Here is a 5,000-nt window from a genome sequence, read left to right as displayed (position 1 = left end):
GCCAGCTGTCCGGCATGTGGGAGACACTTTGAATGGGTTTACGACCGACCAAAGGGGTCAAGGGTACGGCAGAATGGCCAAGGTTTCCCTCACTCCGCAACATTTTACTTTATCCTTTTTCCTTCCATTCTTTCTTCTATCTTGCTGGTCACGTTGTCTACCCCCTACCTCCTACCGTGCATAATACACCCGTAAGCGATAAGTAACCATACGGATGTTGAATCACGTACATTTTCGATCTTATCTTTTGTCTCTACCCTCGGTCTGACAGTTCCCCTGGTGTGTTTGTGTGTTTGTTCGTTGTTTGTCTATGTGTATGTGTGTGTGTGTGTGTTTATGTGTGTGTGTGTGTGTGTGTGTGTGTGTGTGTTTGTCTATCAGTAGGTACGTGTAAGTGTTTCACTGCGTGTGTTTTTTTTAAACGTTTGTGTTTGCTGGTGCTTGTCTCCGTACCCTGATGAAGATGTAAATAGAAAGAAAAGAATGGAGGACTGGATGACCTTATTTCGAACGATAAAGCAACATTGTAAATACGATTTCAAAGCTCAGCATGAACACCTCATCCTGTACCGAGATGATAATATTTTATTGCTTCTCATTATTCACTGTAACCATATGTAGAATTGTTTTTATAGAAGTAATATTATCTTCGTAATGAAATCATGTAGAGAATAATGGGAAACATATATTCACTCAAAAAAAGAAAAAAAATAGAAGAAAGAAGGAAGAAAAAAAGAGAGGCGGCTTTACCAATCGTGTTTTATATCTACGGGAGCAGCGCGCGATATTTCAAACTGAAGTATTTTAAACATAACCTCCAAAAGACATAAATTTCTATAACGTCAAGGCTTTGGAGTCGTTTTCTACAACTCACAGAATGGTCTCTAAAGTCTAAACACCCACGATTGAGAACTGGGAAATATTGCAAATCATATCAGAATAACACGGCCATGCCTTATATTTTGTGTGGAAACCAACGCCAGTAGGGATCCCTGAGTACGATCCAGCTGATCCCATAAGGTCTGTGTGAGATAAGCAAAGCGTGGATCTCCAGTCGATCTTAGAGTACCTCTTGATTGGATTTTACTCAATCGAAACTCCTACAAAGAAAGTTGTAACATAACCTAGTATAGCCGGTTTTCTATGAAATAATTTCGTCTATGACTTCTGTAATACAAGAACATGATAATGTGTTACAATCGCAAGAATCAGACATGGGTACAGATTGCTTGATCGACGCAACATGTCATATGAAAGAAACTGGGGGTAAACTTTGCAATAAGGGGAATAAGCGAACACGTGCACATTATACCGAAGAGTCACGTGATAAAGTCTTTCAGGCCACCTAACACGGGGGTCGCAGAAATGTTTAACCATTTCATGTCATCAGATTCATTGAAAGATATAATTATGTTACATCCTAAGGCGAAATCTAATATCATAATATGACTATATTGACTGTAATAATGCCTTACCGCGCCTAAGCAGCACGCCAGATACTAGAGAGCGAGAGGGAGGAATTTGTATTTTTCTTCTTAACTGATACACTGCAGCTTATGATTATGGTATAATCTAAATTTGTAACGTAATAGAATCATATTATGTTATGACCATGCAAAAAAAGTATCAAAGCTTGCCCACGCTTGCGCAGTTAGCTATAGTGTTTTTTTTTTTTTTTTTTTTTTTTTTTTTTTTGTAAAGAGCTAAACTAAACAGAGGGTATATTTCAAATATACACCGCAATGTCGTAATGTGATGTTCAGATAGATTAGATGTACCTGCGTTTCCACCTTTATAGAGTTAGTCAGGATGGTAAATGAATGACCAAACTAAAAGCAAAGTATTGAATGTGGGTGAAACAAACTGCGGTATCTAGAAGAAAAGTCACCAGCTAGGTGTGATAAGTGATAGTGAGAGTGACTATAGAAGTGGCCTTCGAATAAAAAAGAGGATAAAAAAGTACGCTGATAATGAGCAAGCTGATGGTTTGGGTATGAACTGGAAACTGCTTGATGGGACCAAGTACTTTCCTTCTCCAAGTCATATTGAGCGTTTCAGGGAACTGTATATCGACCCCCTATTTTTCATGTAGTTCGATCGCACTTTGTTAAGGTTGTTTAAAGAACCGAACCTGACTGAGACGTAAGGCTATGATATACATCAAAGGCCTAATATACATTGAAAGGTATTTCCTAGACAACATAATGAAATAGAATTACTCATGTAGTTTCCTTGATAACTTGACTGGCATTTGTTAACAAGACGGCCGCATTAAAAAAGAAAAAAAAACACAAAAAGAAAATACACAGTGGCTATTTCTCTCAACGCGACGTATATCGGAGCCCATGTAAGTTTCAGACTATTTCCCCATCAACTCTACCCCTAACTCGCGCTATCTTACGCGTTGGGGGTTTTAAGTGATAAACTTAAGAGCTCTGAAGTTGCTCAATGTTATATCAATGGGCAAGAGTTTGAACAATGGGTACCTGGGCAGTTTATGGTACAAACAGATAACATACTTGTCTAGAAGTGCAATGCGTAGACATGCTCGGTACGATAGGCTTGTTACAAGAGAACCCAAACAAAATCCTATTTTTACTGTTAATCAAATTAAAACAACGAAGGGTGTTTATGAATGCAGTGTTATATCATCGTTTATGCTTATTTGTGCTTCCGTGTTATATAATGGTAATGTATTGTAGTACCACGGCAGCGAGAGAATTCTTCACTGAGCATTACACGGGAAACAAGTCTCTGGACACAATGCCTGGTGAACTGAGGACTGGGACTTACTGTCTTTGGAGGTGTTTGCCTGAATTCAAAATATGTCCATCGCTCTCAGGAACTTTGTCGCTTATTTCGTGCCAATGTGGCTATCCTGAAGCGTAATCTTGCTGCCCTATTATTACTTGAAGCAAAGCGCAACAGTATGTGGAAATAAACTCTGAGAAATCACATGCGAAGGTCACTAAGGAAGAAATACAATATAATGAAACGACAGTAGCCGAACGCCAAAAAATATCGTAATACATCGTGATTAATCCAGAAATAGTTAAATCCATATTATATTACACGATTAATAGGTGATATGCAGTGACTGTCCGAATTAACCTCATAATGATCATTCGGCATCGTAGGAATGATAACATAACTAAAAACAACTTTAAATTAATCTTTATAACAATAATCGAGCACCAAACACACACACACACACACACACACACGCACACACACACACACACTCACTCACTCACACACAAAGCTCCCCCCCCCCCCCACTCCCCCAAGAATTGCTACATAATACATTTTTCAAACGGATCAAGACCTCGACCACAGTTTGCATTCGCCTGACCGTTATTTAACGACCGTCCGACATGAAACAGAGGAGAGGAGCAGGAAGAGGTTTGAAGACGCATTCTCAGGCGGAAGCACAGAAGAGACGGGGCGAGTCATGCAGTCGGAAGGTCAGAAAGGCCAGAAACCAGGTCATGCAAGAGGTCACGGGGCTGGGACGTGGGAGGTGGTGACAAATGAGGGATTAGAGCAGCGTTTACACTGAATCTTCCAGATCGATAGTTTTGTTATTCCTGTTGTCAAGTAGGTGTGTTTGCTTTGTATTACTGGCATTGTCAGTATTATTCCAATCAATAATACTGGCAGTCACTTATCAATCTGTATTCACACACACACACACACATATGTGTGTGTGTGTGTGTGTGTGTGTGTGTGTGTATATAAATGAACATATGTATATATAGATATATAAATGAATATATATATACACAGTATATGTATATACATACGTACATACACACACACGCGCGCGCGCGCGCGTGCGCAAAAACACACACTATATATATATATATATATATATATATATATATATATATATATATATATATATATATAATATATATGTATATATATGTATATATGTATATATATATGTATATATATATATATATATATATATATATATATATATATATATATATATCAAACACACACAGACCAATGCCTGTACGTGCGTATTATTATATGGATTTCATCTATTCATTTAATTGATATATACATGTCATTCGATTGCGAAATTTACTGCTTTTTTCTTTTTTATGTTACGTAGTGCCTTGATCTCACTGTGTTGTGTCCTATGCAGTACCAAGGTCTATGCAAGTTATCTAGACCTTGTTCAGTACTCTCTATCCGATCACTGCGGCGTTATCAGGAGGTTAGCATTGATTAGGAGGACCCCGAAGCCATGCACGGTCGGTGAAATGATTTGTTAGTCTGTAACGTGTCGTCTGCGGTTTTTAATCTTGTTTCTGTCGTGGTTCTTTGCCTTGCTTGTCCTTTTTGGCGTTTTTCATTTCGAGGATCCGTAATACTTTTCGTGTTCTACATTTTGTTATATCTGCGTTAGTCAACTTATGTTGTTCATACAAATGCGCTTTTGTACCTCATTTCTTTGTTCAGGGATCGGTTATCTGTTCCATCAACCTTGGGTGTGTTTTTTTCGCATCTGGACCCCCTATTGGCTGACTTCGGAGAGGCGATAAGAGCCAAGGCGAGCAACTAGGTCGCCGTTGTCTGCAGGAGGAGCTGTCAGTCCTCAGATAATACAGCTAGAGATAACTGCTCCCTTGACTTGTGGCTCTGGGTGTGTGTGTGAGAGAGACGAGGGAAATTATGTCTGTCTCTGAACTGACGAACGGAAGTGCTGCTGCCTAAGTTCATGTACTTTTCCTGGATTTATTTAGTCTTTGAGTTACTCTTATTATTGCAACCTATGTGCAGTGCCAGGGATGAGGATGGTTTTAATTTTGCGGAGTTGGTTTCAACTGCGCTTTTGCTTGCCTTTTATTGATTTATTATTCTTATTTTACAGATACTGTGATCATAACACAGCTTGAACAATGGACACTTTTCAGTCGTGAGACCATAATTGTATAACATATTTAACCACAGGAAGAGAAAACACCTATAAGCCATTGTGCATGAAA

The 5,000-nt window shown here is 38.8% G+C and overlaps 1 protein-coding gene across 13 annotated transcripts in view; it reads left to right on the top strand.

Annotated features, from left to right (window-relative positions):
* LOC113808605 (monocarboxylate transporter 12) overlaps window positions 1–5,000 on the top strand; it is a 105,713-nt gene that overhangs the window by 67,249 nt on the left and 33,464 nt on the right. For 5 of the 13 annotated variants that reach the window (XM_070129000.1, XM_070128998.1, XM_027360048.2 and 2 more), the window contains exon 2: window positions 4,886–5,000. This exon is cut by the window's right edge and continues 241 nt beyond it. The exons of 3 other annotated variants lie outside the window; for them this stretch is intronic. The gene's annotated coding sequence lies outside the window, so the exon portion shown is untranslated. Of the gene's footprint in view, window positions 1–4,559; window positions 4,735–4,885 lie in introns of those variants that run through there. 5 more of the 13 variants (XM_027360044.2, XM_027360047.2, XM_070129001.1 and 2 more) reach the window with 4 other exon arrangements.

The sequence above is a fragment of the Penaeus vannamei genome, chromosome 13 (genome assembly GCF_042767895.1).
Source record: "Penaeus vannamei isolate JL-2024 chromosome 13, ASM4276789v1, whole genome shotgun sequence".
In the NCBI taxonomy this organism is placed as follows: domain Eukaryota; kingdom Metazoa; phylum Arthropoda; class Malacostraca; order Decapoda; family Penaeidae; genus Penaeus; species Penaeus vannamei.
Note: the sequence above shows the minus strand (reverse complement) of the source record. Positions and strands in the feature narration are given on the sequence as shown.